Source organism: Sardina pilchardus, chromosome 17, assembly GCF_963854185.1.
Source record: "Sardina pilchardus chromosome 17, fSarPil1.1, whole genome shotgun sequence".
In the NCBI taxonomy this organism is placed as follows: Eukaryota; Metazoa; Chordata; class Actinopteri; order Clupeiformes; family Clupeidae; genus Sardina; species Sardina pilchardus.
Genome location: NC_085010.1, coordinates 12,848,333 through 12,874,611, shown reverse-complemented (window position 1 = coordinate 12,874,611; position 26,279 = coordinate 12,848,333). Strand labels below are relative to the sequence as shown.

Sequence of the window (26,279 nt, the reverse complement as noted above, 5' to 3'; positions counted from 1 at the left end):
GTCTAGTCATTTTCAAACTGGGCCTAAGAAAAAGTTTAGTTTTTCCCCCTCCTCAAAATCCAGAAAAGCTTACAGCACCAGGTAAAACCACAGGCGAACAGCAGACCGTGCCGCCAACGTGGGAGCTCCTCTCCTTTCGTTCGTCGCTGTCGGCACACAAGCAAAGAGAAAGCGCTTCTTTTTCACAGATCAAGGAGCCCCACCGTAAGGCGGGGCGTCAAAAAATTCATATCAACTCATAGTGGTCCTTTCCACGGAAATCTTTAGTAAAAGGCGAAAGATTTATACGATATGAAGAGAACCATGAGTGTTCTGCCGGTCTAGAACATGACTTCAGGTAGCCACCGCCAGCGACACGGGTCACCATCAGGGTTACAAGTACCCTTGACGCCACGCACGGACCTTCAAAGTACTGCTTTACCTTTGTGCAAAAGGTGAAGTGATACGCATATGGTCTAGTCATTTTCAAACTGGGCCTAAGAAAAAGTTTAGTTTTTCCCCCTCCTCAAAATCCAGAAAAGCTTACAGCACCAGGTAAAACCACAGGCGAACAGCAGACCGTGCCGCCAACGTGGGAGCTCCTCTCCTTTCGTTCGTCGCTGTCGGCACACAAGCAAAGAGAAAGCGCTTCTTTTTCACAGATCAAGGAGCCCCACCGTAAGGCGGGGCGTCAAAAAATTCATATCAACTCATAGTGGTCCTTTCCACGGAAATCTTTAGTAAAAGGCGAAAGATTTATACGATATGAAGAGAACCATGAGTGTTCTGCCGGTCTAAAACATGACTTCAGGTAGCCACCGCCAGCGACACGGGTCACCATCAGGGTTACAAGTACCCTTAACGCCACGCACGGACCTTCAAAGTACTGCTTTACCTTTGTGCAAAAGGTGAAGTGATACGCATATGGTCTAGTCATTTTCAAACTGGGCCTAAGAAAAAGTTTAGTTTTTCCCCCTCCTCAAAATCCAGAAAAGCTTACAGCACCAGGTAAAACCACAGGCGAACAACAGACCGTGCCGCCAACGTGGGAGCTCCTCTCCTTTCGTTCGTCGCTGTCGGCACACAAGCAAAGAGAAAGCGCTTCTTTTTCACAGATCAAGGAGCCCCACCGTAAGGCGGGGCGTCAAAAAATTCATATCAACTCATAGTGGTCCTTTCCACGGAAATCTTTAGTAAAAGGCGAAAGATTTATACGATATGAAGAGAACCATGAGTGTTCTGCCGGTCTAGAACATGACTTCAGGTAGCCACCGCCAGCGACACGGGTCACCATCAGGGTTACAAGTACCCTTAACGCCACGCACGGACCTTCCAAGTACTGCTTTACCTTTGTGCAAAAGGTGAAGTGATACGCATATGGTCTAGTCATTTTCAAACTGGGCCTAAGAAAAAGTTTAGTTTTTCCCCCTCCTCAAAATCCAGAAAAGCTTACAGCACCAGGTAAAACCACAGGCGAACAGCAGACCGTGCCGCCAAGGTGGGAGCTCCTCCCCTTTCGTTCGTCGCTGTCGGCACACAAGCAAAGAGAAAGCGCTTCTTTTTCACAAATCAAGGAGCCCCACCGTAAGGCGGGGCGTCAAAAAATTCATATCAACTCATAGTGGTCCTTTCCACGGAAATCTTTAGTAAAAGGCGAAAGATTTATACGATATGAAGAGAACCATGAGTGTTCTGCCGGTCTAGAACATGACTTCAGCTAGCCACCGCCAGCGACACGGGTCACCATCAGGGTTACAAGTACCCTTGACGCCACGCACGGACCTTCTAAGTACTGCTTTACCTTTGTGCAAAAGGTGAAGTGATTCGCATATGGTCTAGTAATTTTCAAACTGGGCCTAAGAAAAAGTTTAGTTTTTCCCCCTCCTCAAAATCCAGAAAAGCTTACAGCACCAGGTAAAACCACAGGCGAACAGCAGACCGTGCCGCCAAGGTGGGAGCTCCTCCCCTTTCGTTCGTCGCTGTCGGCACACAAGCAAAGAGAAAGCGCTTCTTTTTCACAAATCAAGGAGCCCCACCGTAATGCGGGGCGTCAAAAAATTCATATCAACTCATAGTGGTCCTTTCCACGGAAATCTTTAGTAAAAGGCGAAAGATTTATACGATATGAAGAGAACCATGAGTGTTCTTCCGGTCTAGAACATGACTTCAGGTAGCCACCGCCAGCGACACGGGTCACCATCAGGGTTACAAGTACCCTTGACGCCACGCACGGACCTTCTAAGTACTGCTTTACCTTTGTGCAAAAGGTGAAGTGATTCGCATATGGTCTAGTAATTTTCAAACTGGGCCTAAGAAAAAGTTTAGTTTTTCCCCCTCCTCAAAATCCAGAAAAGCTTACAGCACCAGGTAAAACCACAGGCGAACAGCAGACCGTGCCGCCAACGTGGGAGCTCCTCTCCTTTCGTTCGTCGCTGTCGGCACACAAGCAAAGAGAAAGCGCTTCTTTTTCACAGTTCAAGGAGCCCCACCGTAAGGCGGGGCGTCAAAAAATTCATATCAACTCATAGTGGTCCTTTCCACGGAAATCTTTAGTAAAAGGCGAAAGATTTATACGATATGAAGAGAACCATGAGTGTTCTGCCGGTCTAGAACATGACTTCAGGTAGCCACCGCCAGCGACACGGGTCACCATCAGGGTTACAAGTACCCTTGACGCCACGCACGGACCTTCTAAGTACTGCTTTACCTTTGTGCAAAAGGTGAAGTGATTCGCATATGGTCTAGTAATTTTCAAACTGGGCCTAAGAAAAAGTTTAGTTTTTCCCCCTCCTCAAAATCCAGAAAAGCTTACAGCACCAGGTAAAACCACAGGCGAACAGCAGACCGTGCCGCCAACGTGGGAGCTCCTCTCCTTTCGTTCGTCGCTGTCGGCACACAAGCAAAGAGAAAGCGCTTCTTTTTCACAGTTCAAGGAGCCCCACCGTAAGGCGGGGCGTCAAAAAATTCATATCAACTCATAGCGGTCCTTTCCACGGAAATCTTTAGTAAAAGGCGAAAGATTTATACGATATGAAGAGAACCATGAGTGTTCTGCCGGTCTAGAACATGACTTCAGGTAGCCACCGCCAGCGACACGGGTCACCATCAGGGTTACAAGTACCCTTAACGCCACGCACGGACCTTCAAAGTACTGCTTTACCTTTGTGCAAAAGGTGAAGTGATACGCATATGGTCTAGTCATTTTCAAACTGGGCCTAAGAAAAAGTTTAGTTTTTCCCCCTCCTCAAAATCCAGAAAAGCTTACAGCACCAGGTAAAACCACAGGCGAACAGCAGACCGTGCCGCCAAGGTCGGAGCTCCTCCCCTTTCGTTCGTCGCTGTCGGCACACAAGCAAAGAGAAAGCGCTTCTTTTTCACAAATCAAGGAGCCCCACCGTAGGGCGGGGCGTCAAAAAATTCATATCAACTCATAGTGGTCCTTTCCACGGAAATCTTTAGTAAAAGGCGAAAGATTTATACGATATGAAGAGAACCATGAGTGTTCTTCCGGTCTAGAACATGACTTCAGGTAGCCACCGCCAGCGACACGGGTCACCATCAGGGTTACAAGTACCCTTGACGCCACGCACGGACCTTCTAAGTACTGCTTTACCTTTGTGCAAAAGGTGAAGTGATTCGCATATGGTCTAGTAATTTTCAAACTGGGCCTAAGAAAAAATTTAGTTTTTCCCCCTCCTCAAAATCCAGAAAAGCTTACAGCACCAGGTAAAACCACAGGCGAACAGCAGCCCGTGCCGCCAACGTGGGAGCTCCTCTCCTTTCGTTCGTCGCTGTCGGCACACAAGCAAAGAGAAAGCGCTTCTTTTTCACAGTTCAAGGAGCCCCACCGTAAGGCGGGGCGTCAAAAAATTCATATCAACTCATAGTGGTCCTTTCCACGGAAATCTTTAGTAAAAGGCGAAAGATTTATACGATATGAAGAGAACCATGAGTGTTCTGCCGGTCTAGAACATGACTTCAGGTAGCCACCGCCAGCGACACGGGTCACCATCAGGGTTACAAGTACCCTTAACGCCACGCACGGACCTTCAAAGTACTGCTTTACCTTTGTGCAAAAGGTGAAGTGATACGCATATGGTCTAGTCATTTTCAAACTGGGCCTAAGAAAAAGTTTAGTTTTTCCCCCTCCTCAAAATCCAGAAAAGCTTACAGCACCAGGTAAAACCACAGGCGAACAGCAGACCGTGCCGCCAAGGTCGGAGCTCCTCCCCTTTCGTTCGTCGCTGTCGGCACACAAGCAAAGAGAAAGCACTTCTTTTTCACAAATCAAGGAGCCCCACCGTAGGACGGGGCGTCAAAAAATTCATATCAACTCATAGTGGTCCTTTCCACGGAAATCTTTAGTAAAAGGCGAAAGATTTATACGATATGAAGAGAACCATGAGTGTTCTGCCGGTCTAGAACATGACTTCAGGTAGCCACCGCCAGCGACACGGGTCACCATCAGGGTTACAAGTACCCTTGACGCCACGCACGGACCTTCTAAGTACTGCTTTACCTTTGTGCAAAAGGTGAAGTGATTCGCATATGGTCTAGTAATTTTCAAACTGGGCCTAAGAAAAAGTTTAGTTTTTCCCCCTCCTCAAAATCCAGAAAAGCTTACAGCACCAGGTAAAACCACAGGCGAACAGCAGACCGTGCCGCCAACGTAGGAGCTCCTCTCCTGTCGTTCGTCGCTGTCGGCACACAAGCAAAGAGAAAGCGCTTCTTTTTCACAGATCAAGGAACCCCACCGTAAGGCGGGGCGTCAAAAAATTCATATCAACTCATAGTGGTCCTTTCCACGGAAATCTTTAGTAAAAGGCGAAAGATTTATACGATATGAAGAGAACCATGAGTGTTCTGCCGGTCTAGAACATGACTTCAGGTAGCCACCGCCAGCGACACGGGTCACCATCAGGGTTACAAGTACCCTTAACGCCACGCACGGACCTTCAAAGTACTGCTTTACCTTTGTGCAAAAGGTGAAGTGATACGTATATGGTCTAGTAATTTTCAAACTGGGTCTAAGAAAAAGTTTAGTTTTTCCCCCTCCTCAAAATCCAGAAAAGCTTACAGCACCAGGTAAAACCACAGGCGAACAGCAGACCGTGCCGCCAAGGTGGGAGCTCCTCCCCTTTCGTTCGTCGCCATCGGCACACAAGCAAAGAGAAAGCGCTTCTTTTTCACAAATCAAGGAGCCCCACCGTAAGGCGGGGCGTCAAAAAATTCATATCAACTCATAGTGGTCCTTTCCACGGAAATCTTTAGTAAAAGGCGAAAGATTTATACGATATGAAGAGAACCATGAGTGTTCTGCCGGTCTAGAACATGACTTCAGCTAGCCACCGCCAGCGACACGGGTCACCATCAGGGTTACAAGTACCCTTGACGCCACGCACGGACCTTCTAAGTACTGCTTTACCTTTGTGCAAAAGGTGAAGTGATTCGCATATGGTCTAGTAATTTTCAAACTGGGCCTAAGAAAAAGTTTAGTTTTTCCCCCTCCTCAAAATCCAGAAAAGCTTACAGCACCAGGTAAAACCACAGGCGAACAGCAGACCGTGCCGCCAAGGTGGGAGCTCCTCCCCTTTCGTTCGTCGCTGTCGGCACACAAGCAAAGAGAAAGCGCTTCTTTTTCACAAATCAAGGAGCCCCACCGTAATGCGGGGCGTCAAAAAATTCATATCAACTCATAGTGGTCCTTTCCACGGAAATCTTTAGTAAAAGGCGAAAGATTTATACGATATGAAGAGAACCATGAGTGTTCTTCCGGTCTAGAACATGACTTCAGGTAGCCACCGCCAGCGACACGGGTCACCATCAGGGTTACAAGTACCCTTGACGCCACGCACGGACCTTCTAAGTACTGCTTTACCTTTGTGCAAAAGGTGAAGTGATTCGCATATGGTCTAGTAATTTTCAAACTGGGCCTAAGAAAAAGTTTAGTTTTTCCCCCTCCTCAAAATCCAGAAAAGCTTACAGCACCAGGTAAAACCACAGGCGAACAGCAGACCGTGCCGCCAACGTGGGAGCTCCTCTCCTTTCGTTCGTCGCTGTCGGCACACAAGCAAAGAGAAAGCGCTTCTTTTTCACAGTTCAAGGAGCCCCACCGTAAGGCGGGGCGTCAAAAAATTCATATCAACTCATAGTGGTCCTTTCCACGGAAATCTTTAGTAAAAGGCGAAAGATTTATACGATATGAAGAGAACCATGAGTGTTCTGCCGGTCTAGAACATGACTTCAGGTAGCCACCGCCAGCGACACGGGTCACCATCAGGGTTACAAGTACCCTTGACGCCACGCACGGACCTTCTAAGTACTGCTTTACCTTTGTGCAAAAGGTGAAGTGATTCGCATATGGTCTAGTAATTTTCAAACTGGGCCTAAGAAAAAGTTTAGTTTTTCCCCCTCCTCAAAATCCAGAAAAGCTTACAGCACCAGGTAAAACCACAGGCGAACAGCAGACCGTGCCGCCAACGTGGGAGCTCCTCTCCTTTCGTTCGTCGCTGTCGGCACACAAGCAAAGAGAAAGCGCTTCTTTTTCACAGTTCAAGGAGCCCCACCGTAAGGCGGGGCGTCAAAAAATTCATATCAACTCATAGCGGTCCTTTCCACGGAAATCTTTAGTAAAAGGCGAAAGATTTATACGATATGAAGAGAACCATGAGTGTTCTGCCGGTCTAGAACATGACTTCAGGTAGCCACCGCCAGCGACACGGGTCACCATCAGGGTTACAAGTACCCTTAACGCCACGCACGGACCTTCAAAGTACTGCTTTACCTTTGTGCAAAAGGTGAAGTGATACGCATATGGTCTAGTCATTTTCAAACTGGGCCTAAGAAAAAGTTTAGTTTTTCCCCCTCCTCAAAATCCAGAAAAGCTTACAGCACCAGGTAAAACCACAGGCGAACAGCAGACCGTGCCGCCAAGGTCGGAGCTCCTCCCCTTTCGTTCGTCGCTGTCGGCACACAAGCAAAGAGAAAGCGCTTCTTTTTCACAAATCAAGGAGCCCCACCGTAGGGCGGGGCGTCAAAAAATTCATATCAACTCATAGTGGTCCTTTCCACGGAAATCTTTAGTAAAAGGCGAAAGATTTATACGATATGAAGAGAACCATGAGTGTTCTTCCGGTCTAGAACATGACTTCAGGTAGCCACCGCCAGCGACACGGGTCACCATCAGGGTTACAAGTACCCTTGACGCCACGCACGGACCTTCTAAGTACTGCTTTACCTTTGTGCAAAAGGTGAAGTGATTCGCATATGGTCTAGTAATTTTCAAACTGGGCCTAAGAAAAAATTTAGTTTTTCCCCCTCCTCAAAATCCAGAAAAGCTTACAGCACCAGGTAAAACCACAGGCGAACAGCAGCCCGTGCCGCCAACGTGGGAGCTCCTCTCCTTTCGTTCGTCGCTGTCGGCACACAAGCAAAGAGAAAGCACTTCTTTTTCACAAATCAAGGAGCCCCACCGTAGGACGGGGCGTCAAAAAATTAATATCAACTCATAGTGGTCCTTTCCACGGAAATCTTTAGTAAAAGGCGAAAGATTTATACGATATGAAGAGAACCATGAGTGTTCTGCCGGTCTAGAACATGACTTCAGGTAGCCACCGCCAGCGACACGGGTCACCATCAGGGTTACAAGTACCCTTGACGCCACGCACGGACCTTCTAAGTACTGCTTTACCTTTGTGCAAAAGGTGAAGTGATTCGCATATGGTCTAGTAATTTTCAAACTGGGCCTAAGAAAAAGTTTAGTTTTTCCCCCTCCTCAAAATCCAGAAAAGCTTACAGCACCAGGTAAAACCACAGGCGAACAGCAGACCGTGCCGCCAACGTAGGAGCTCCTCTCCTTTCGTTCGTCGCTGTCGGCACACAAGCAAAGAGAAAGCGCTTCTTTTTCACAGATCAAGGAACCCCACCGTAAGGCGGGGCGTCAAAAAATTCATATCAACTCATAGTGGTCCTTTCCACGGAAATCTTTAGTAAAAGGCGAAAGATTTATACGATATGAAGAGAACCATGAGTGTTCTGCCGGTCTAGAACATGACTTCAGGTAGCCACCGCCAGCGACACGGGTCACCATCAGGGTTACAAGTACCCTTAACGCCACGCACGGACCTTCAAAGTACTGCTTTACCTTTGTGCAAAAGGTGAAGTGATACGTATATGGTCTAGTAATTTTCAAACTGGGTCTAAGAAAAAGTTTAGTTTTTCCCCCTCCTCAAAATCCAGAAAAGCTTACAGCACCAGGTAAAACCACAGGCGAACAGCAGACCGTGCCGCCAAGGTGGGAGCTCCTCCCCTTTCGTTCGTCGCCATCGGCACACAAGCAAAGAGAAAGCGCTTCTTTTTCACAAATCAAGGAGCCCCACCGTAAGGCGGGGCGTCAAAAAATTCATATCAACTCATAGTGGTCCTTTCCACGGAAATCTTTAGTAAAAGGCGAAAGATTTATACGATATGAAGAGAACCATGAGTGTTCTGCCGGTCTAGAACATGACTTCAGCTAGCCACCGCCAGCGACACGGGTCACCATCAGGGTTACAAGTACCCTTGACGCCACGCACGGACCTTCTAAGTACTGCTTTACCTTTGTGCAAAAGGTGAAGTGATTCGCATATGGTCTAGTAATTTTCAAACTGGGCCTAAGAAAAAGTTTAGTTTTTCCCCCTCCTCAAAATCCAGAAAAGCTTACAGCACCAGGTAAAACCACAGGCGAACAGCAGACCGTGCCGCCAAGGTGGGAGCTCCTCCCCTTTCGTTCGTCGCTGTCGGCACACAAGCAAAGAGAAAGCGCTTCTTTTTCACAAATCAAGGAGCCCCACCGTAATGCGGGGCGTCAAAAAATTCATATCAACTCATAGTGGTCCTTTCCACGGAAATCTTTAGTAAAAGGCGAAAGATTTATACGATATGAAGAGAACCATGAGTGTTCTTCCGGTCTAGAACATGACTTCAGGTAGCCACCGCCAGCGACACGGGTCACCATCAGGGTTACAAGTACCCTTGACGCCACGCACGGACCTTCTAAGTACTGCTTTACCTTTGTGCAAAAGGTGAAGTGATTCGCATATGGTCTAGTAATTTTCAAACTGGGCCTAAGAAAAAGTTTAGTTTTTCCCCCTCCTCAAAATCCAGAAAAGCTTACAGCACCAGGTAAAACCACAGGCGAAAAGCAGACCGTGCCGCCAACGTGGGAGCTCCTCTCCTTTCGTTCGTCGCTGTCGGCACACAAGCAAAGAGAAAGCGCTTCTTTTTCACAGTTCAAGGAGCCCCACCGTAAGGCGGGGCGTCAAAAAATTCATATCAACTCATAGTGGTCCTTTCCACGGAAATCTTTAGTAAAAGGCGAAAGATTTATACGATATGAAGAGAACCATGAGTGTTCTGCCGGTCTAGAACATGACTTCAGATAGCCACCGCCAGCGACACGGGTCACCATCAGGGTTACAAGTACCCTTGACGCCACGCACGGACCTTCTAAGTACTGCTTTACCTTTGTGCAAAAGGTGAAGTGATTCGCATATGGTCTAGTAATTTTCAAACTGGGCCTAAGAAAAAGTTTAGTTTTTCCCCCTCCTCAAAATCCAGAAAAGCTTACAGCACCAGGTAAAACCACAGGCGAACAGCAGACCGTGCCGCCAACGTGGGAGCTCCTCTCCTTTCGTTCGTCGCTGTCGGCACACAAGCAAAGAGAAAGCGCTTCTTTTTCACAGTTCAAGGAGCCCCACCGTAAGGCGGGGCGTCAAAAAATTCATATCAACTCATAGCGGTCCTTTCCACGGAAATCTTTAGTAAAAGGCGAAAGATTTATACGATATGAAGAGAACCATGAGTGTTCTGCCGGTCTAGAACATGACTTCAGGTAGCCACCGCCAGCGACACGGGTCACCATCAGGGTTACAAGTACCCTTAACGCCACGCACGGACCTTCAAAGTACTGCTTTACCTTTGTGCAAAAGGTGAAGTGATACGCATATGGTCTAGTCATTTTCAAACTGGGCCTAAGAAAAAGTTTAGTTTTTCCCCCTCCTCAAAATCCAGAAAAGCTTACAGCACCAGGTAAAACCACAGGCGAACAGCAGACCGTGCCGCCAAGGTCGGAGCTCCTCCCCTTTCGTTCGTCGCTGTCGGCACACAAGCAAAGAGAAAGCGCTTCTTTTTCACAAATCAAGGAGCCCCACCGTAGGGCGGGGCGTCAAAAAATTCATATCAACTCATAGTGGTCCTTTCCACGGAAATCAATAGTAAAAGGCGAAAGATTTATACGATATGAAGAGAACCATGAGTGTTCTTCCGGTCTAGAACATGACTTCAGGTAGCCACCGCCAGCGACACGGGTCACCATCAGGGTTACAAGTACCCTTGACGCCACGCACGGACCTTCTAAGTACTGCTTTACCTTTGTGCAAAAGGTGAAGTGATTCGCATATGGTCTAGTAATTTTCAAACTGGGCCTAAGAAAAAATTTAGTTTTTCCCCCTCCTCAAAATCCAGAAAAGCTTACAGCACCAGGTAAAACCACAGGCGAACAGCAGCCCGTGCCGCCAACGTGGGAGCTCCTCTCCTTTCGTTCGTCGCTGTCGGCACACAAGCAAAGAGAAAGCGCTTCTTTTTCACAGTTCAAGGAGCCCCACCGTAAGGCGGGGCGTCAAAAAATTCATATCAACTCATAGTGGTCCTTTCCACGGAAATCTTTAGTAAAAGGCGAAAGATTTATACGATATGAAGAGAACCATGAGTGTTCTGCCGGTCTAGAACATGACTTCAGGTAGCCACCGCCAGCGACACGGGTCACCATCAGGGTTACAAGTACCCTTAACGCCACGCACGGACCTTCAAAGTACTGCTTTACCTTTGTGCAAAAGGTGAAGTGATACGCATATGGTCTAGTCATTTTCAAACTGGGCCTAAGAAAAAGTTTAGTTTTTCCCCCTCCTCAAAATCCAGAAAAGCTTACAGCACCAGGTAAAACCACAGGCGAACAGCAGACCGTGCCGCCAAGGTCGGAGCTCCTCCCCTTTCGTTCGTCGCTGTCGGCACACAAGCAAAGAGAAAGCACTTCTTTTTCACAAATCAAGGAGCCCCACCGTAGGACGGGGCGTCAAAAAATTCATATCAACTCATAGTGGTCCTTTCCACGGAAATCTTTAGTAAAAGGCGAAAGATTTATACGATATGAAGAGAACCATGAGTGTTCTGCCGGTCTAGAACATGACTTCAGGTAGCCACCGCCAGCGACACGGGTCACCATCAGGGTTACAAGTACCCTTGACGCCACGCACGGACCTTCTAAGTACTGCTTTACCTTTGTGCAAAAGGTGAAGTGATTCGCATATGGTCTAGTAATTTTCAAACTGGGCCTAAGAAAAAGTTTAGTTTTTCCCCCTCCTCAAAATCCAGAAAAGCTTACAGCACCAGGTAAAACCACAGGCGAACAGCAGACCGTGCCGCCAACGTAGGAGCTCCTCTCCTTTCGTTCGTCGCTGTCGGCACACAAGCAAAGAGAAAGCGCTTCTTTTTCACAGATCAAGGAACCCCACCGTAAGGCGGGGCGTCAAAAAATTCATATCAACTCATAGTGGTCCTTTCCACGGAAATCTTTAGTAAAAGGCGAAAGATTTATACGATATGAAGAGAACCATGAGTGTTCTGACGGTCTAGAACATGACTTCAGGTAGCCACCGCCAGCGACACGGGTCACCATCAGGGTTACAAGTACCCTTAACGCCACGCACGGACCTTCAAAGTACTGCTTTACCTTTGTGCAAAAGGTGAAGTGATACGTATATGGTCTAGTAATTTTCAAACTGGGTCTAAGAAAAAGTTTAGTTTTTCCCCCTCCTCAAAATCCAGAAAAGCTTACAGCACCAGGTAAAACCACAGGCGAACAGCAGACCGTGCCGCCAAGGTGGGAGCTCCTCCCCTTTCGTTCGTCGCCATCGGCACACAAGCAAAGAGAAAGCGCTTCTTTTTCACAAATCAAGGAGCCCCACCGTAAGGCGGGGCGTCAAAAAATTCATATCAACTCATAGTGGTCCTTTCCACGGAAATCTTTAGTAAAAGGCGAAAGATTTATACGATATGAAGAGAACCATGAGTGTTCTGCCGGTCTATAACATGACTTCAGGTAGCCACCGCCAGCGACACGGGTCACCATCAGGGTTACAAGTACCCTTGACGCCACGCACGGACCTTCTAAGTATTGCTTTACCTTTGTGCAAAAGGTGAAGTGATTCGCATATGGTCTAGTAATTTTCAAACTGGGCCTAAGAAAAAGTTTAGTTTTTCCCCCTCCTCAAAATCCAGAAAAGCTTACAGCACCAGGTAAAACCACAGGCGAACAGCAGACCGTGCCGCCAACGTGGGAGCTCCTCTCCTTTCGTTCGTCGCCGTCGGCACACAAGCAAAGAGAAAGCGCTTCTTTTTCACAGTTCAAGGAGCCCCACCGTAAGGCGGGGCATCAAAAAATTCATATCAACTCATAGTGGTCCTTTCCACGGAAATCTTTAGTAAAAGGCGAAAGATTTATACGATATGAAGAGAACCATGAGTGTTCTGCCGGTCTAGAACATGACTTCAGGTAGCCACCGCCAGCGACACGGGTCACCATCAGGGTTACAAGTACCCTTAACGCCACGCACGGACCTTCAAAGTACTGCTTTACCTTTGTGCAAAAGGTGAAGTGATACGCATATGGTCTAGTCATTTTCAAACTGGGCCTAAGAAAAAGTTTAGTTTTTCCCCCTCCTCAAAATCCAGAAAAGCTTACAGCACCAGGTAAAACCACAGGCGAACAGCAGACCGTGCCGCCAACGTGGGAGCTCCTCTCCTTTCGTTCGTCGCTGTCGGCACACAAGCAAAGAGAAAGCGCTTCTTTTTCACAGATCAAGGAGCCCCACCGTAAGGCGGGGCGTCAAAAAATTCATATCAACTCATAGTGGTCCTTTCCACGGAAATCTTTAGTAAAAGGCGAAAGATTTATACGATATGAAGAGAACCATGAGTGTTCTGCCGGTCTAGAACATGACTTCAGGTAGCCACCGCCAGCGACACGGGTCACCATCAGGGTTACAAGTACCCTTAACGCCACGCACGGACCTTCAAAGTACTGCTTTACCTTTGTGCAAAAGGTGAAGTGATACGCATATGGTCTAGTCATTTTCAAACTGGGCCTAAGAAAAAGTTTAGTTTTTCCCCCTCCTCAAAATCCAGAAAAGCTTACAGCACCAGGTAAAACCACAGGCAAACAGCAGACCGTGCCGCCAACGTGGGAGCTCCTCTCCTTTCGTTCGTCGCTGTCGGCACACAAGCAAAGAGAAAGCGCTTCTTTTTCACAGATCAAGGAACCCCACCGTAAGGCGGGGCGTCAAAAAATTCATATCAACTCATAGTGGTCCTTTCCACGGAAATCTTTAGTAAAAGGCGAAAGATTTATACGATATGAAGAGAACCATGAGTGTTCTGCCGGTCTAGAACATGACTTCAGGTAGCCACCGCCAGCGACACGGGTCACCATCAGGGTTACAAGTACCCTTAACGCCACGCACGGACCTTCAAAGTACTGCTTTACCTTTGTGCAAAAGGTGAAGTGATACGTATATGGTCTAGTAATTTTCAAACTGGGTCTAAGAAAAAGTTTAGTTTTTCCCCCTCCTCAAAATCCAGAAAAGCTTACAGCACCAGGTAAAACCACAGGCGAACAGCAGACCGTGCCGCCAACGTGGGAGCTCCTCTCCTTTCGTTCGTCGCTGTCGGCACACAAGCAAAGAGAAAGCGCTTCTTTTTCACAGATCAAGGAGCCCCACCGTAAGGCGGGGCGTCAAAAAATTCATATCAACTCATAGTGGTCCTTTCCACGGAAATCTTTAGTAAAAGGCGAAAGATTTATACGATATGAAGAGAACCATGAGTGTTCTGCCGGTCTAGAACATGACTTCAGGTAGCCACCGCCAGCGACACGGGTCACCATCAGGGTTACAAGTACCCTTAACGCCACGCACGGACCTTCAAAGTACTGCTTTACCTTTGTGCAAAAGGTGAAGTGATACGCATATGGTCTAGTCATTTTCAAACTGGGCCTAAGAAAAAGTTTAGTTTTTCCCCCTCCTCAAAATCCAGAAAAGCTTACAGCACCAGGTAAAACCACAGGCAAACAGCAGACCGTGCCGCCAACGTGGGAGCTCCTCTCCTTTCGTTCGTCGCTGTCGGCACACAAGCAAAGAGAAAGCGCTTCTTTTTCACAGATCAAGGAGCCCCACCGTAAGGCGGGGCGTCAAAAAATTCATATCAACTCATAGTGGTCCTTTCCACGGAAATCTTTAGTAAAAGGCGAAAGATTTATACGATATGAAGAGAACCATGAGTGTTCTGCCGGTCTAGAACATGACTTCAGGTAGCCACCGCCAGCGACACGGGTCACCATCAGGGTTACAAGTACCCTTGATGCCACGCACGGACCTTCTAAGTACTGCTTTACCTTTGTGCAAAAGGTGAAGTGATTCGCATATGGTCTAGTAATTTTCAAACTGGGCCTAAGAAAAAGTTTAGTTTTTCCCCCTCCTCAAAATCCAGAAAAGCTTACAGCACCAGGTAAAACCACAGGCGAACATCAGACCTTGCCGCCAACGTGGGAGCTCCTCTCCTTTCGTTCGTCGCTGTCGGCACACAAGCAAAGAGAAAGCGCTTCTTTTTCACAGATCAAGGAACCCCACCGTAAGGCGGGGCGTCAAAAAATTCATATCAACTCATAGTGGTCCTTTCCACGGAAATCTTTAGTAAAAGGCGAAAGATTTATACGATATGAAGAGAACCATGAGTGTTCTGCCGGTCTAGAACATGACTTCAGGTAGCCACCGCCAGCGACACGGGTCACCATCAGGGTTACAAGTACCCTTAACGCCACGCACGGACCTTCAAAGTACTGCTTTACCTTTGTGCAAAAGGTGAAGTGATACGTATATGGTCTAGTAATTTTCAAACTGGGTCTAAGAAAAAGTTTAGTTTTTCCCCCTCCTCAAAATCCAGAAAAGCTTACAGCACCAGGTAAAACCACAGGCGAACAGCAGACCGTGCCGCCAACGTGGGAGCTCCTCTCCTTTCGTTCGTCGCTGTCGGCACACAAGCAAAGAGAAAGCGCTTCTTTTTCACAGATCAAGGAGCCCCACCGTAAGGCGGGGCGTCAAAAAATTCATATCAACTCATAGTGGTCCTTTCCACGGAAATCTTTAGTAAAAGGCGAAAGATTTATACGATATGAAGAGAACCATGAGTGTTCTGCCGGTCTAGAACATGACTTCAGGTAGCCACCGCCAGCGACACGGGTCACCATCAGGGTTACAAGTACCCTTAACGCCACGCACGGACCTTCAAAGTACTGCTTTACCTTTGTGCAAAAGGTGAAGTGATACGCATATGGTCTAGTCATTTTCAAACTGGGCCTAAGAAAAAGTTTAGTTTTTCCCCCTCCTCAAAATCCAGAAAAGCTTACAGCACCAGGTAAAACCACAGGCAAACAGCAGACCGTGCCGCCAACGTGGGAGCTCCTCTCCTTTCGTTCGTCGCTGTCGGCACACAAGCAAAGAGAAAGCGCTTCTTTTTCACAGATCAAGGAGCCCCACCGTAAGGCGGGGCGTCAAAAAATTCATATCAACTCATAGTGGTCCTTTCCACGGAAATCTTTAGTAAAAGGCGAAAGATTTATACGATATGAAGAGAACCATGAGTGTTCTGCCGGTCTAGAACATGACTTCAGGTAGCCACCGCCAGCGACACGGGTCACCATCAGGGTTACAAGTACCCTTGATGCCACGCACGGACCTTCTAAGTACTGCTTTACCTTTGTGCAAAAGGTGAAGTGATTCGCATATGGTCTAGTAATTTTCAAACTGGGCCTAAGAAAAAGTTTAGTTTTTCCCCCTCCTCAAAATCCAGAAAAGCTTACAGCACCAGGTAAAACCACAGGCGAACATCAGACCTTGCCGCCAACGTGGGAGCTCCTCTCCTTTCGTTCGTCGCTGTCGGCACACAAGCAAAGAGAAAGCGCTTCTTTTTCACAGATCAAGGAACCCCACCGTAAGGCGGGGCGTCAAAAAATTCATATCAACTCATAGTGGTCCTTTCCACGGAAATCTTTAGTAAAAGGCGAAAGATTTATACGATATGAAGAGAACCATGAGTGTTCTGCCGGTCTAGAACATGACTTCAGGTAGCCACCGCCAGCGACACGGGTCACCATCAGGGTTACAAGTACCCTTAACGCCACGCACGGACCTTCAAAGTACTGCTTTACCTTTGTGCAAAAGGTGAAGTGATACGTATATGGTCTAGTAATTTTCAAACTGGGTCTAAGAAAAAGTTTAGTTTTTCCCCCTCCTCAAAATCCAGAAAAGCTTACAGCACCAGGTAAAACCACAGGCGAACAGCAGACCGTGCCGCCAAGGTGGGAGCTCCTCCCCTTTCGTTCGTCGCCGTCGGCACACAAGCAAAGAGAAAGCGCTTCTTTTTCACAGATCAAGGAGCCCCACCGTAAGGCGGGGCGTCAAAAAATTCATATCAACTCATAGTGGTCCTTTCCACGGAAATCTTTAGTAAAAGGCGAAAGATTTATACGATATGAAGAGAACCATGAGTGTTCTGCCGGTCTAGAACATGACTTCAGGTAGCCACCGCCAGCGACACGGGTCACCATCAGGGTTACAAGTACCCTTAACGCCACGCACGGACCTTCAAAGTACTGCTTTACCTTTGTGCAAAAGGTGAAGTGATACGTATATGGTCTAGTAATTTTCAAACTGGGTCTAAGAAAAAGTTTAGTTTTTCCCCCTCCTCAAAATCCAGAAAAGCTTACAGCACCAGGTAAAACCACAGGCGAACAGCAGACCGTGCCGCCAAGGTCGGAGCTCCTCCCCTTTCGTTCGTCGCTGTCGGCACACAAGCAAAGAGAAAGCGCTTCTTTTTCACAGATCAAGGAGCCCCACCGTAAGGCGGGGCGTCAAAAAATTCATATCAACTCATAGTGGTCCTTTCCACGGAAATCTTTAGTAAAAGGCGAAAGATTTATACGATATGAAGAGAACCATGAGTGTTCTGCCGGTCTAGAACATGACTTCAGGTAGCCACCGCCAGCGACATGGGTCACCATCAGGGTTACAAGTACCCTTGACGCCACGCACGGACCTTCTAAGTATTGCTTTACCTTTGTGCAAAAGGTGAAGTGATTCGCATATGGTCTAGTAATTTTCAAACTGGGCCTAAGAAAAAGTTTAGTTTTTCCCCCTCCTCAAAATCCAGAAAAGCTTACAGCACCAGGTAAAACCACAGGCGAACAGCAGACCGTGCCGCCAACGTGGGAGCTCCTCTCCTTTCGTTCGTCGCCGTCGGCACACAAGCAAAGAGAAAGCGCTTCTTTTTCACAGTTCAAGGAGCCCCACCGTAAGGCGGGGCGTCAAAAAATTCATATCAACTCATAGTGGTCCTTTCCACGGAAATCTTTAGTAAAAGGCGAAAGATTTATACGATATGAAGAGAACCATGAGTGTTCTGCCTGTCTAGAACATGACTTCAGGTAGCCACCGCCAGCGACACGGGTCACCATCAGGGTTACAAGTACCCTTGACGCCACGCACGGACCTTCTAAGTACTGCTTTACCTTTGTGCAAAAGGTGAAGTGATTCGCATATGGTCTAGTAATTTTCAAACTGGGCCTAAGAAAAAGTTTAGTTTTTCCCCCTCCTCAAAATCCAGAAAAGCTTACAGCACCAGGTAAAACCACAGGCGAACAGCAGACCGTGCCGCCAACGTGGGAGCTCCTCTCCTTTCGTTCGTCGCTGTCGGCACACAAGCAAAGAGAAAGCGCTTCTTTTTCACAGTTCAAGGAGCCCCACCGTAAGGCGGGGCGTCAAAAAATTCATATCAACTCATAGTGGTCCTTTCCACGGAAATCTTTAGTAAAAGGCGAAAGATTTATACGATATGAAGAGAACCATGAGTGTTCTGCCGGTCTAGAACATGACTTCAGGTAGCCACCGCCAGCGACACGGGTCACCATCAGGGTTACAAGTACCCTTAACGCCACGCACGGACCTTCAAAGTACTGCTTTACCTTTGTGCAAAAGGTGAAGTGATACGCATATGGTCTAGTCATTTTCAAACTGGGCCTAAGAAAAAGTTTAGTTTTTCCCCCTCCTCAAAATCCAGAAAAGCTTACAGCACCAGGTAAAACCACAGGCGAACAGCAGACCGTGCCGCCAAGGTCGGAGCTCCTCCCCTTTCGTTCGTCGCTGTCGGCACACAAGCAAAGAGAAAGCACTTCTTTTTCACAAATCAAGGAGCCCCACCATAGGACGGGGCGTCAAAAAATTCATATCAACTCATAGTGGTCCTTTCCACGGAAATCTTTAGTAAAAGGCGAAAGATTTATACGATATGAAGAGAACCATGAGTGTTCTGCCGGTCTAGAACATGACTTCAGGTAGCCACCGCCAACGACACGGGTCACCATCAGGGTTACAAGTACCCTTGACGCCACGCACGGACATTCTAAGTACTGCTTTACCTTTGTGCAAAAGGTGAAGTGATTCGCATATGGTCTAGTAATTTTCAAACTGGGCCTAAGAAAAAGTTTAGTTTTTCCCCCTCCTCAAAATCCAGAAAAGCTTACAGCACCAGGTAAAACCACAGGCGAACAGCAGACCGTGCCGCCAACGTAGGAGCTCCTCTCCTTTCGTTCATCGCTGTCGGCACACAAGCAAAGAGAAAGCGCTTCTTTTTCACAGATCAAGGAACCCCACCGTAAGGCGGGGCGTCAAAAAATTCATATCAACTCATAGTGGTCCTTTCCACGGAAATCTTTAGTAAAAGGCGAAAGATTTATACGATATGAAGAGAACCATGAGTGTTCTGCCGGTCTAGAACATGACTTCAGGTAGCCACCGCCAGCGACACGGGTCACCATCAGGGTTACAAGTACCCTTAACGCCACGCACGGACCTTCAAAGTACTGCTTTACCTTTGTGCAAGAGGTGAAGTGATACGTATATGGTCTAGTAATTTTCAAACTGGGTCTAAGAAAAAGTTTAGTTTTTCCCCCTCCTCAAAATCCAGAAAAGCTTACAGCACCAGGTAAAACCACAGGCGAACAGCAGACCGTGCCGCCAAGGTGGGAGCTCCTCCCCTTTCGTTCGTCGCCATCGGCACACAAGCAAAGAGAAAGCACTTCTTTTTCACAAATCAAGGAGCCCCACCGTAAGGCGGGGCGTCAAAAAATTCATATCAACTCATAGTGGTCCTTTCCACGGAAATCTTTAGTAAAAGGCGAAAGATTTATACGATATGAAGAGAACCATGAGTGTTCTGCCGGTCTAGAACATGACTTCAGGTAGCCACCGCCAGCGACACGGGTCACCATCAGGGTTACAAGTACCCTTAACGCCACGCACGGACCTTCAAAGTACTGCTTTACCTTTGTGCAAAAGGTGAAGTGATACGCATATGGTCTAGTCATTTTCAAACTGGGCCTAAGAAAAAGTTTAGTTTTTCCCCCTCCTCAAAATCCAGAAAAGCTTACAGCACCAGGTAAAACCACAGGCGAACAGCAGTCCGTGCCGCCAAGGTCGGAGCTCCTCCCCTTTCGTTCGTCGCTGTCGGCACACAAGCAAAGAGAAAGCGCTTCTTTTTCACAGATCAAGGAGCCCCACCGTAAGGCGGGGCGTCAAAAAATTAATATCAACTCATAGTGGTCCTTTCCACGGAAATCTTTAGTAAAAGGCGAAAGATTTATACGATATGAAGAGAACCATGAGTGTTCTGCCGGTCTAGAACATGACTTCAGGTAGCCACCGCCAGCGACACGGGTCACCATCAGGGTTACAAGTACCCTTGACGCCACGCACGGACCTTCTAAGTATTGCTTTACCTTTGTGCAAAAGGTGAAGTGATTCGCATATGGTCTAGTAATTTTCAAACTGGGCCTAAGAAAAAGTTTAGTTTTTCCCCCTCCTCAAAATCCAGAAAAGCTTACAGCACCAGGTAAAACCACAGGCGAACAGCAGACCGTGCCGCCAACGTGGGAGCTCCTCTCCTTTCGTTCGTCGCCGTCGGCACACAAGCAAAGAGAAAGCGCTTCTTTTTCACAGTTCAAGGAGCCCCACCGTAAGGCGGGGCATCAAAAAATTCATATCAACTCATAGTGGTCCTTTCCACGGAAATCTTTAGTAAAAGGCGAAAGATTTATACGATATGAAGAGAACCATGAGTGTTCTGCCGGTCTAGAACATGACTTCAGGTAGCCACCGCCAGCGACACGGGTCACCATCAGGGTTACAAGTACCCTTGACGCCACGCACGGACCCTCTAAGTACTGCTTTACCTTTGTGCAAAAGGTGAAGTGATTCGCATATGGTCTAGTAATTTTCAAACTGTGCCTAAGAAAAAGTTTAGTTTTTCCCCCTCCTCAAAATCCAGAAAAGCTTACAGCACCAGGTAAAACCACAGGCGAACAGCAGACCGTGCCGCCAACGTGGGAGCTCCTCTCCTTTCGTTCGTCGCTGTCGGCACACAAGCAAAGAGAAAGGGCTTCTTTTTCACAGATCAAGGAGCCCCACCGTAAGGCGGGGCGTCAAAAAATTCATATCAACTCATAGTGGTCCTTTCCACGGAAATCTTTAGTAAAAGGCGAAAGATTTATACGATATGAAGAGAACCATGAGTGTTCTGCCGGTTTAGAACATGACTTCAGGTAGCCACCGCCAGCGACACGGGTCACCATCAGGGTTACAAGTACCCTTAACGCCACGCACGGACCTTCAAAGTACTGCTTTACCTTTGTGCAAAAGGTGAAGTGATACGCATATGGTCTAGTCATTTTCAAACTGGGCCTAAGAAAAAGTTTAGTTTTTCCCCCTCCTCAAAATCCAGAAAAGCTTACAGCACCAGGTAAAACCACAGGCGAACAGCAGACCGTGCCGCCAACGTGGGAGCTCCTCTCCTTTCGTTCGTCGCTGTCGGCACACAAGCAAAGAGAAAGCGCTTCTTTTTCACAGATCAAGGAGCCCCACCGTAAGGCGGGGCGTCAAAAAATTCATATCAACTCATAGTGGTCCTTTCCACGGAAATCTTTAGTAAAAGGCGAAAGATTTATACGATATGAAGAGAACCATGAGTGTTCTGCCGGTCTAGAACATGACTTCAGGTAGCCACCGCCAGCGACACGGGTCACCATCAGGGTTACAAGTACCCTTGACGCCACGCACGGACCTTCAAAGTACTGCTTTACCTTTGTGCAAAAGGTGAAGTGATACGCATATGGTCTAGTCATTTTCAAACTGGGCCTAAGAAAAAGTTTAGTTTTTCCCCCTCCTCAAAATCCAGAAAAGCTTACAGCACCAGGTAAAACCACAGGCGAACAGCAGACCGTGCCGCCAACGTGGGAGCTCCTCTCCTTTCGTTCGTCGCTGTCGGCACACAAGCAAAGAGAAAGCGCTTCTTTTTCACAGATCAAGGAGCCCCACCGTAAGGCGGGGCGTCAAAAACTTCATATCAACTCATAGTGGTCCTTTCCACGGAAATCTTTAGTAAAAGGCGAAAGATTTATACGATATGAAGAGAACCATGAGTGTTCTGCCGGTCTAGAACATGACTTCAGGTAGCCACCGCCAGCGACACGGGTCACCATCAGGGTTACAAGTACCCTTAACGCCACGCACGGACCTTCAAAGTACTGCTTTACCTTTGTGCAAAAGGTGAAGTGATACGCATATGGTCTAGTCATTTTCAAACAGGGCCTAAGAAAAAGTTTAGTTTTTCCCCCTCCTCAAAATCCAGAAAAGCTTACAGCACCAGGTAAAACCACAGGCGAACAGCAGACCGTGCCGCCAACGTGGGAGCTCCTCTCCTTTCGTTCGTCGCTGTCGGCACACAAGCAAAGAGAAAGCGCTTCTTTTTCACAGATCAAGGAGCCCCACCGTAAGGCGGGGCATCAAAAAATTCATATCAACTCATAGTGGTCCTTTCCACGGAAATCTTTAGTAAAAGGCGAAAGATTTATACGATATGAAGAGAACCATGAGTGTTCTGCCGGTCTAGAACATGACTTCAGGTAGCCACCGCCAGCGACACGGGTCACCATCAGGGTTACAAGTACCCTTAACGCCACGCACGGACCTTCAAAGTACTGCTTTACCTTTGTGCAAAAGGTGAAGTGATACGCATATGGTCTAGTCATTTTCAAACTGGGCCTAAGAAAAAGTTTAGTTTTTCCCCCTCCTCAAAATCCAGAAAAGCTTACAGCACCAGGTAAAACCACAGGCGAACAGCAGACCGTGCCGCCAAGGTGGGAGCTCCTCCCCTTTCGTTCGTCGCTGTCGGCACACAAGCAAAGAGAAAGCGCTTCTTTTTCACAAATCAAGGAGCCCCACCGTAAGGCGGGGCGTCAAAAACTTCATATCAACTCATAGTGGTCCTTTCCACGGAAATCTTTAGTAAAAGGCGAAAGATTTATACGATATGAAGAGAACCATGAGTGTTCTGCCGGTCTAGAACATGACTTCAGGTAGCCACCGCCAGCGACACGGGTCACCATCAGGGTTACAAGTACCCTTGACGCCACGCACGGACCTTCTAAGTACTGCTTTACCTTTGTGCAAAAGGTGAAGTGATTCGCATATGGTCTAGTAATTTTCAAACTGGGCCTAAGAAAAAGTTTAGTTTTTCCCCCTCCTCAAAATCCAGAAAAGCTTACAGCACCAGGTAAAACCACAGGCGAACAGCAGACCGTGCCGCCAAGGTGGGAGCTCCTCCCCTTTCGTTCGTCGCTGTCGGCACACAAGCAAAGAGAAAGCGCTTCTTTTTCACAAATCAAGGAGCCCCACCGTAATACGGGGCGTCAAAAAATTCATATCAACTCATAGTGGTCCTTTCCACGGAAATCTTTAGTAAAAGGCGAAAGATTTATACGATATGAAGAGAACCATGAGTGTTCTTCCGGTCTAGAACATGACTTCAGGTAGCCACCGCCAGCGACACGGGTCACCATCAGGGTTACAAGTACCCTTGACGCCACGCACGGACCTTCTAAGTACTGCTTTACCTTTGTGCAAAAGGTGAAGTGATTCGCATATGGTCTAGTAATTTTCAAACTGGGCCTAAGAAAAAGTTTAGTTTTTCCCCCTCCTCAAAATCCAGAAAAGCTTACAGCACCAGGTAAAACCACAGGCGAACAGCAGACCGTGCCGCCAACGTGGGAGCTCCTCTCCTTTCGTTCGTCGCTGTCGGCACACAAGCAAAGAGAAACCGCTTCTTTTTCACAGTTCAAGGAGCCCCACCGTAAGGCGGGGCGTCAAAAAATTCATATCAACTCATAGTGGTCCTTTCCACGGAAATCTTTAGTAAAAGGCGAAAGATTTATACGATATGAAGAGAACCATGAGTGTTCTGCTGGTCTAGAACATGACTTCAGGTAGCCACCGCCAGCGACACGGGTCACCATCAGGGTTACAAGTACCCTTGACGCCACGCACGGACCTTCTAAGTACTGCTTTACCTTTGTGCAAAAGGTGAAGTGATTCGCATATGGTCTAGTAATTTTCAAACTGGGCCTAAGAAAAAGTTTAGTTTTTCCCCCTCCTCAAAATCCAGAAAAGCTTACAGCACCAGGTAAAACCACAGGCGAACAGCAGACCGTGCCGCCAACGTGGGAGCTCCTCTCCTTTCGTTCGTCGCTGTCGGCACACAAGCAAAGAGAAAGCGCTTCTTTTTCACAGTTCAAGGAGCCCCACCGTAAGGCGGGGCGTCAAAAAATTCATATCAACTCATAGTGGTCCTTTCCACGGAAATCTTTAGTAAAAGGCGAAAGATTTATACGATATGAAGAGAACCATGAGTGTTCTGCCGGTCTAGAACATGACTTCAGGTAGCCACCGCCAGCGACACGGGTCACCATCAGGGTTACAAGTACCCTTAACGCCACGCACGGACCTTCAAAGTACTGCTTTACCTTTGTGCAAAAGGTGAAGTGATACGCATATGGTCTAGTCATTTTCAAACTGGGCCTAAGAAAAAGTTTAGTTTTTCCCCCTCCTCAAAATCCAGAAAAGCTTACAGCACCAGGTAAAACCACAGGCGAACAGCAGCCCGTGCCGCCAACGTGGGAGCTCCTCTCCTTTCGTTCGTCGCTGTCGGCACACAAGCAAAGAGAAAGCGCTTCTTTTTCACAGTTCAAGGAGCCCCACCGTAAGGCGGGGCGTCAAAAAATTCATATCAACTCATAGTGGTCCTTTCCACGGAAATCTTTAGTAAAAGGCGAAAGATTTATACGATATGAAGAGAACCATGAGTGTTCTGCCGGTCTAGAACATGACTTCAGGTAGCCACCGCCAGCGACACGGGTCACCATCAGGGTTACAAGTACCCTTGACGCCACGCACGGACCTTCAAAGTACTGCTTTACCTTTGTGCAAAAGGTGAAGTGATACGCATATGGTCTAGTCATTTTCAAACTGGGCCTAAGAAAAAGTTTAGTTTTTCCCCCTCCTCAAAATCCAGAAAAGCTTACAGCACCAGGTAAAACCACAGGCGAACAGCAGACCGTGCCGCCAACGTAGGAGCTCCTCCCCCTTCGTTCGTCGCTGTCGGCACACAAGCAAAGAGAAAGCGCTTCTTTTTCACAAATCAAGGAGCCCCACCGTAGGACGGGGCGTCAAAAAATTCATATCAACTCATAGTGGTCCTTTCCACGGAAATCTTTAGTAAAAGGCGAAAGATTTATACGATATGAAGAGAACCATGAGTGTTCTGCCGGTCTAGAACATGACTTCAGGTAGCCACCGCCAGCGACACGGGTCACCATCAGGGTTACAAGTACCCTTAACGCCACGCACGGACCTTCAAAGTACTGCTTTACCTTTGTGCAAAAGGTGAAGTGATACGTATATGGTCTAGTAATTTTCAAACTGGGTCTAAGAAAAAGTTTAGTTTTTCCCCCTCCTCAAAATCCAGAAAAGCTTACAGCACCAGGTAAAACCACAGGCGAACAGCAGACCGTGCCGCCAAGGTGGGAGCTCCTCCCCTTTCGTTCGTCGCCATCGGCACACAAGCAAAGAGAAAGCGCTTCTTTTTCACAAATCAAGGAGCCCCACCGTAAGGCGGGGCGTCAAAAAATTCATATCAACTCATAGTGGTCCTTTCCACGGAAATCTTTAGTAAAAGGCGAAAGATTTATACGATATGAAGAGAACCATGAGTGTTCTGCCGGTCTAGAACATGACTTCAGGTAGCCACCGCCAGCGACACGGGTCACCATCAGGGTTACAAGTACCCTTAACGCCACGCACGGACCTTCAAAGTACTGCTTTACCTTTGTGCAAAAGGTGAAGTGATACGCATATGGTCTAGTCATTTTCAAACTGGGCCTAAGAAAAAGTTTAGTTTTTCCCCCTCCTCAAAATCCAGAAAAGCTTACAGCACCAGGTAAAACCACAGGCGAACAGCAGACCGTGCCGCCAACGTGGGAGCTCCTCTCCTTTCGTTCGTCGCTGTCGGCACACAAGCAAAGAGAAAGCGCTTCTTTTTCACAGATCAAGGAGCCCCACCGTAAGGCAGGGCGTCAAAAACTTCATATCAACTCATAGTGGTCCTTTCCACGGAAATCTTTAGTAAAAGGCGAAAGATTTATACGATATGAAGAGAACCATGAGTGTTCTGCCGGTCTAGAACATGACTTCAGGTAGCCACCGCCAGCGACACGGGTCACCATCAGGGTTACAAGTACCCTTAACGCCACGCACGGACCTTCAAAGTACTGCTTTACCTTTGTGCAAAAGGTGAAGTGATACGCATATGGTCTAGTCATTTTCAAACAGGGCCTAAGAAAAAGTTTAGTTTTTCCCCCTCCTCAAAATCCAGAAAAGCTTACAGCACCAGGTAAAACCACAGGCGAACAGCAGACCGTGCCGCCAACGTGGGAGCTCCTCTCCTTTCGTTCGTCGCCGTCGGCACACAAGCAAAGAGAAAGCGCTTCTTTTTCACAGATCAAGGAGCCCCACCGTAAGGCGGGGCATCAAAAAATTCATATCAACTCATAGTGGTCCTTTCCACGGAAATCTTTAGTAAAAGGCGAAAGATTTATACGATATGAAGAGAACCATGAGTGTTCTGCCGGTCTAGAACATGACTTCAGGTAGCCACCGCCAGCGACACGGGTCACCATCAGGGTTACAAGTATCCTTAACGCCACGCACGGACCTTCAAAGTACTGCTTTACCTTTGTGCAAAAGGTGAAGTGATACGCATATGGTCTA

At 47.7% G+C, this 26,279-nt stretch overlaps 58 non-coding genes across 58 annotated transcripts; all 58 read right to left on the bottom strand.

The window, feature by feature from the left end:
- Positions 1–195: 195 nt before the first annotated feature.
- On the bottom strand, positions 196–311 carry LOC134063376 (U5 spliceosomal RNA). The gene has a single exon (XR_009936135.1). It is a non-coding gene; the product is annotated as a U5 spliceosomal RNA (small nuclear RNA).
- A 337-nt stretch (positions 312–648) lies between these two features.
- Positions 649–764, bottom strand: LOC134063375 (U5 spliceosomal RNA). The gene has a single exon (XR_009936134.1). It is a non-coding gene; the product is annotated as a U5 spliceosomal RNA (small nuclear RNA).
- A 337-nt stretch (positions 765–1,101) lies between these two features.
- LOC134063374 (U5 spliceosomal RNA) lies at positions 1,102–1,217 on the bottom strand. The gene has a single exon (XR_009936133.1). It is a non-coding gene; the product is annotated as a U5 spliceosomal RNA (small nuclear RNA).
- A 337-nt stretch (positions 1,218–1,554) lies between these two features.
- LOC134063373 (U5 spliceosomal RNA) lies at positions 1,555–1,670 on the bottom strand. The gene has a single exon (XR_009936132.1). It is a non-coding gene; the product is annotated as a U5 spliceosomal RNA (small nuclear RNA).
- A 337-nt stretch (positions 1,671–2,007) lies between these two features.
- LOC134062756 (U5 spliceosomal RNA) lies at positions 2,008–2,123 on the bottom strand. Its single transcript, XR_009935541.1, has one exon. It is a non-coding gene; the product is annotated as a U5 spliceosomal RNA (small nuclear RNA).
- Positions 2,124–2,460: 337 nt separating this feature from the next.
- On the bottom strand, positions 2,461–2,576 carry LOC134063372 (U5 spliceosomal RNA). Its single transcript, XR_009936131.1, has one exon. It is a non-coding gene; the product is annotated as a U5 spliceosomal RNA (small nuclear RNA).
- A 337-nt stretch (positions 2,577–2,913) lies between these two features.
- LOC134062831 (U5 spliceosomal RNA) lies at positions 2,914–3,029 on the bottom strand. The gene has a single exon (XR_009935615.1). It is a non-coding gene; the product is annotated as a U5 spliceosomal RNA (small nuclear RNA).
- A 337-nt stretch (positions 3,030–3,366) lies between these two features.
- Positions 3,367–3,482, bottom strand: LOC134062790 (U5 spliceosomal RNA). The gene has a single exon (XR_009935575.1). It is a non-coding gene; the product is annotated as a U5 spliceosomal RNA (small nuclear RNA).
- Positions 3,483–3,819: 337 nt separating this feature from the next.
- On the bottom strand, positions 3,820–3,935 carry LOC134063371 (U5 spliceosomal RNA). The gene has a single exon (XR_009936130.1). It is a non-coding gene; the product is annotated as a U5 spliceosomal RNA (small nuclear RNA).
- A 337-nt stretch (positions 3,936–4,272) lies between these two features.
- On the bottom strand, positions 4,273–4,388 carry LOC134062769 (U5 spliceosomal RNA). Its single transcript, XR_009935554.1, has one exon. It is a non-coding gene; the product is annotated as a U5 spliceosomal RNA (small nuclear RNA).
- Positions 4,389–4,726: 338 nt separating this feature from the next.
- LOC134062806 (U5 spliceosomal RNA) lies at positions 4,727–4,841 on the bottom strand. The gene has a single exon (XR_009935591.1). It is a non-coding gene; the product is annotated as a U5 spliceosomal RNA (small nuclear RNA).
- A 337-nt stretch (positions 4,842–5,178) lies between these two features.
- Positions 5,179–5,294, bottom strand: LOC134063370 (U5 spliceosomal RNA). The gene has a single exon (XR_009936129.1). It is a non-coding gene; the product is annotated as a U5 spliceosomal RNA (small nuclear RNA).
- Positions 5,295–5,631: 337 nt separating this feature from the next.
- LOC134062755 (U5 spliceosomal RNA) lies at positions 5,632–5,747 on the bottom strand. Its single transcript, XR_009935540.1, has one exon. It is a non-coding gene; the product is annotated as a U5 spliceosomal RNA (small nuclear RNA).
- Positions 5,748–6,084: 337 nt separating this feature from the next.
- LOC134063368 (U5 spliceosomal RNA) lies at positions 6,085–6,200 on the bottom strand. Its single transcript, XR_009936127.1, has one exon. It is a non-coding gene; the product is annotated as a U5 spliceosomal RNA (small nuclear RNA).
- Positions 6,201–6,537: 337 nt separating this feature from the next.
- LOC134062830 (U5 spliceosomal RNA) lies at positions 6,538–6,653 on the bottom strand. The gene has a single exon (XR_009935614.1). It is a non-coding gene; the product is annotated as a U5 spliceosomal RNA (small nuclear RNA).
- Positions 6,654–6,990: 337 nt separating this feature from the next.
- LOC134062789 (U5 spliceosomal RNA) lies at positions 6,991–7,106 on the bottom strand. Its single transcript, XR_009935574.1, has one exon. It is a non-coding gene; the product is annotated as a U5 spliceosomal RNA (small nuclear RNA).
- Positions 7,107–7,443: 337 nt separating this feature from the next.
- Positions 7,444–7,559, bottom strand: LOC134063308 (U5 spliceosomal RNA). The gene has a single exon (XR_009936070.1). It is a non-coding gene; the product is annotated as a U5 spliceosomal RNA (small nuclear RNA).
- Positions 7,560–7,897: 338 nt separating this feature from the next.
- LOC134062805 (U5 spliceosomal RNA) lies at positions 7,898–8,012 on the bottom strand. The gene has a single exon (XR_009935590.1). It is a non-coding gene; the product is annotated as a U5 spliceosomal RNA (small nuclear RNA).
- A 337-nt stretch (positions 8,013–8,349) lies between these two features.
- Positions 8,350–8,465, bottom strand: LOC134063367 (U5 spliceosomal RNA). Its single transcript, XR_009936126.1, has one exon. It is a non-coding gene; the product is annotated as a U5 spliceosomal RNA (small nuclear RNA).
- Positions 8,466–8,802: 337 nt separating this feature from the next.
- Positions 8,803–8,918, bottom strand: LOC134062754 (U5 spliceosomal RNA). Its single transcript, XR_009935539.1, has one exon. It is a non-coding gene; the product is annotated as a U5 spliceosomal RNA (small nuclear RNA).
- A 337-nt stretch (positions 8,919–9,255) lies between these two features.
- On the bottom strand, positions 9,256–9,371 carry LOC134063366 (U5 spliceosomal RNA). Its single transcript, XR_009936125.1, has one exon. It is a non-coding gene; the product is annotated as a U5 spliceosomal RNA (small nuclear RNA).
- Positions 9,372–9,708: 337 nt separating this feature from the next.
- Positions 9,709–9,824, bottom strand: LOC134062829 (U5 spliceosomal RNA). The gene has a single exon (XR_009935613.1). It is a non-coding gene; the product is annotated as a U5 spliceosomal RNA (small nuclear RNA).
- Positions 9,825–10,161: 337 nt separating this feature from the next.
- On the bottom strand, positions 10,162–10,277 carry LOC134062919 (U5 spliceosomal RNA). Its single transcript, XR_009935698.1, has one exon. It is a non-coding gene; the product is annotated as a U5 spliceosomal RNA (small nuclear RNA).
- A 337-nt stretch (positions 10,278–10,614) lies between these two features.
- Positions 10,615–10,730, bottom strand: LOC134063365 (U5 spliceosomal RNA). The gene has a single exon (XR_009936124.1). It is a non-coding gene; the product is annotated as a U5 spliceosomal RNA (small nuclear RNA).
- A 337-nt stretch (positions 10,731–11,067) lies between these two features.
- LOC134062768 (U5 spliceosomal RNA) lies at positions 11,068–11,183 on the bottom strand. The gene has a single exon (XR_009935553.1). It is a non-coding gene; the product is annotated as a U5 spliceosomal RNA (small nuclear RNA).
- Positions 11,184–11,521: 338 nt separating this feature from the next.
- LOC134062804 (U5 spliceosomal RNA) lies at positions 11,522–11,636 on the bottom strand. Its single transcript, XR_009935589.1, has one exon. It is a non-coding gene; the product is annotated as a U5 spliceosomal RNA (small nuclear RNA).
- Positions 11,637–11,973: 337 nt separating this feature from the next.
- On the bottom strand, positions 11,974–12,089 carry LOC134063364 (U5 spliceosomal RNA). The gene has a single exon (XR_009936123.1). It is a non-coding gene; the product is annotated as a U5 spliceosomal RNA (small nuclear RNA).
- Positions 12,090–12,426: 337 nt separating this feature from the next.
- LOC134063319 (U5 spliceosomal RNA) lies at positions 12,427–12,542 on the bottom strand. Its single transcript, XR_009936081.1, has one exon. It is a non-coding gene; the product is annotated as a U5 spliceosomal RNA (small nuclear RNA).
- Positions 12,543–12,879: 337 nt separating this feature from the next.
- On the bottom strand, positions 12,880–12,995 carry LOC134063362 (U5 spliceosomal RNA). Its single transcript, XR_009936121.1, has one exon. It is a non-coding gene; the product is annotated as a U5 spliceosomal RNA (small nuclear RNA).
- Positions 12,996–13,333: 338 nt separating this feature from the next.
- LOC134062803 (U5 spliceosomal RNA) lies at positions 13,334–13,448 on the bottom strand. Its single transcript, XR_009935588.1, has one exon. It is a non-coding gene; the product is annotated as a U5 spliceosomal RNA (small nuclear RNA).
- Positions 13,449–13,785: 337 nt separating this feature from the next.
- LOC134063361 (U5 spliceosomal RNA) lies at positions 13,786–13,901 on the bottom strand. Its single transcript, XR_009936120.1, has one exon. It is a non-coding gene; the product is annotated as a U5 spliceosomal RNA (small nuclear RNA).
- Positions 13,902–14,238: 337 nt separating this feature from the next.
- On the bottom strand, positions 14,239–14,354 carry LOC134063360 (U5 spliceosomal RNA). The gene has a single exon (XR_009936119.1). It is a non-coding gene; the product is annotated as a U5 spliceosomal RNA (small nuclear RNA).
- Positions 14,355–14,692: 338 nt separating this feature from the next.
- LOC134062802 (U5 spliceosomal RNA) lies at positions 14,693–14,807 on the bottom strand. Its single transcript, XR_009935587.1, has one exon. It is a non-coding gene; the product is annotated as a U5 spliceosomal RNA (small nuclear RNA).
- Positions 14,808–15,144: 337 nt separating this feature from the next.
- On the bottom strand, positions 15,145–15,260 carry LOC134063358 (U5 spliceosomal RNA). Its single transcript, XR_009936118.1, has one exon. It is a non-coding gene; the product is annotated as a U5 spliceosomal RNA (small nuclear RNA).
- A 337-nt stretch (positions 15,261–15,597) lies between these two features.
- LOC134063357 (U5 spliceosomal RNA) lies at positions 15,598–15,713 on the bottom strand. Its single transcript, XR_009936117.1, has one exon. It is a non-coding gene; the product is annotated as a U5 spliceosomal RNA (small nuclear RNA).
- Positions 15,714–16,051: 338 nt separating this feature from the next.
- Positions 16,052–16,166, bottom strand: LOC134062801 (U5 spliceosomal RNA). Its single transcript, XR_009935586.1, has one exon. It is a non-coding gene; the product is annotated as a U5 spliceosomal RNA (small nuclear RNA).
- Positions 16,167–16,503: 337 nt separating this feature from the next.
- LOC134063355 (U5 spliceosomal RNA) lies at positions 16,504–16,619 on the bottom strand. Its single transcript, XR_009936115.1, has one exon. It is a non-coding gene; the product is annotated as a U5 spliceosomal RNA (small nuclear RNA).
- A 337-nt stretch (positions 16,620–16,956) lies between these two features.
- Positions 16,957–17,072, bottom strand: LOC134063354 (U5 spliceosomal RNA). Its single transcript, XR_009936114.1, has one exon. It is a non-coding gene; the product is annotated as a U5 spliceosomal RNA (small nuclear RNA).
- A 337-nt stretch (positions 17,073–17,409) lies between these two features.
- On the bottom strand, positions 17,410–17,525 carry LOC134063353 (U5 spliceosomal RNA). The gene has a single exon (XR_009936113.1). It is a non-coding gene; the product is annotated as a U5 spliceosomal RNA (small nuclear RNA).
- A 337-nt stretch (positions 17,526–17,862) lies between these two features.
- LOC134063352 (U5 spliceosomal RNA) lies at positions 17,863–17,978 on the bottom strand. The gene has a single exon (XR_009936112.1). It is a non-coding gene; the product is annotated as a U5 spliceosomal RNA (small nuclear RNA).
- Positions 17,979–18,315: 337 nt separating this feature from the next.
- On the bottom strand, positions 18,316–18,431 carry LOC134062764 (U5 spliceosomal RNA). The gene has a single exon (XR_009935549.1). It is a non-coding gene; the product is annotated as a U5 spliceosomal RNA (small nuclear RNA).
- Positions 18,432–18,769: 338 nt separating this feature from the next.
- On the bottom strand, positions 18,770–18,884 carry LOC134062800 (U5 spliceosomal RNA). Its single transcript, XR_009935585.1, has one exon. It is a non-coding gene; the product is annotated as a U5 spliceosomal RNA (small nuclear RNA).
- A 337-nt stretch (positions 18,885–19,221) lies between these two features.
- Positions 19,222–19,337, bottom strand: LOC134063351 (U5 spliceosomal RNA). Its single transcript, XR_009936111.1, has one exon. It is a non-coding gene; the product is annotated as a U5 spliceosomal RNA (small nuclear RNA).
- A 337-nt stretch (positions 19,338–19,674) lies between these two features.
- LOC134063305 (U5 spliceosomal RNA) lies at positions 19,675–19,790 on the bottom strand. Its single transcript, XR_009936068.1, has one exon. It is a non-coding gene; the product is annotated as a U5 spliceosomal RNA (small nuclear RNA).
- Positions 19,791–20,127: 337 nt separating this feature from the next.
- LOC134063318 (U5 spliceosomal RNA) lies at positions 20,128–20,243 on the bottom strand. The gene has a single exon (XR_009936080.1). It is a non-coding gene; the product is annotated as a U5 spliceosomal RNA (small nuclear RNA).
- A 337-nt stretch (positions 20,244–20,580) lies between these two features.
- LOC134063350 (U5 spliceosomal RNA) lies at positions 20,581–20,696 on the bottom strand. The gene has a single exon (XR_009936110.1). It is a non-coding gene; the product is annotated as a U5 spliceosomal RNA (small nuclear RNA).
- A 337-nt stretch (positions 20,697–21,033) lies between these two features.
- Positions 21,034–21,149, bottom strand: LOC134063349 (U5 spliceosomal RNA). The gene has a single exon (XR_009936109.1). It is a non-coding gene; the product is annotated as a U5 spliceosomal RNA (small nuclear RNA).
- Positions 21,150–21,487: 338 nt separating this feature from the next.
- Positions 21,488–21,602, bottom strand: LOC134062875 (U5 spliceosomal RNA). The gene has a single exon (XR_009935657.1). It is a non-coding gene; the product is annotated as a U5 spliceosomal RNA (small nuclear RNA).
- A 337-nt stretch (positions 21,603–21,939) lies between these two features.
- LOC134063317 (U5 spliceosomal RNA) lies at positions 21,940–22,055 on the bottom strand. The gene has a single exon (XR_009936079.1). It is a non-coding gene; the product is annotated as a U5 spliceosomal RNA (small nuclear RNA).
- A 338-nt stretch (positions 22,056–22,393) lies between these two features.
- LOC134062874 (U5 spliceosomal RNA) lies at positions 22,394–22,508 on the bottom strand. The gene has a single exon (XR_009935656.1). It is a non-coding gene; the product is annotated as a U5 spliceosomal RNA (small nuclear RNA).
- Positions 22,509–22,845: 337 nt separating this feature from the next.
- On the bottom strand, positions 22,846–22,961 carry LOC134063313 (U5 spliceosomal RNA). Its single transcript, XR_009936075.1, has one exon. It is a non-coding gene; the product is annotated as a U5 spliceosomal RNA (small nuclear RNA).
- Positions 22,962–23,298: 337 nt separating this feature from the next.
- On the bottom strand, positions 23,299–23,414 carry LOC134063347 (U5 spliceosomal RNA). Its single transcript, XR_009936108.1, has one exon. It is a non-coding gene; the product is annotated as a U5 spliceosomal RNA (small nuclear RNA).
- Positions 23,415–23,751: 337 nt separating this feature from the next.
- Positions 23,752–23,867, bottom strand: LOC134063346 (U5 spliceosomal RNA). The gene has a single exon (XR_009936107.1). It is a non-coding gene; the product is annotated as a U5 spliceosomal RNA (small nuclear RNA).
- A 337-nt stretch (positions 23,868–24,204) lies between these two features.
- LOC134063345 (U5 spliceosomal RNA) lies at positions 24,205–24,320 on the bottom strand. The gene has a single exon (XR_009936106.1). It is a non-coding gene; the product is annotated as a U5 spliceosomal RNA (small nuclear RNA).
- Positions 24,321–24,657: 337 nt separating this feature from the next.
- On the bottom strand, positions 24,658–24,773 carry LOC134062767 (U5 spliceosomal RNA). Its single transcript, XR_009935552.1, has one exon. It is a non-coding gene; the product is annotated as a U5 spliceosomal RNA (small nuclear RNA).
- Positions 24,774–25,110: 337 nt separating this feature from the next.
- Positions 25,111–25,226, bottom strand: LOC134063343 (U5 spliceosomal RNA). The gene has a single exon (XR_009936104.1). It is a non-coding gene; the product is annotated as a U5 spliceosomal RNA (small nuclear RNA).
- Positions 25,227–25,564: 338 nt separating this feature from the next.
- Positions 25,565–25,679, bottom strand: LOC134062905 (U5 spliceosomal RNA). The gene has a single exon (XR_009935685.1). It is a non-coding gene; the product is annotated as a U5 spliceosomal RNA (small nuclear RNA).
- Positions 25,680–26,016: 337 nt separating this feature from the next.
- LOC134063316 (U5 spliceosomal RNA) lies at positions 26,017–26,132 on the bottom strand. The gene has a single exon (XR_009936078.1). It is a non-coding gene; the product is annotated as a U5 spliceosomal RNA (small nuclear RNA).
- Positions 26,133–26,279: the final 147 nt, after the last annotated feature.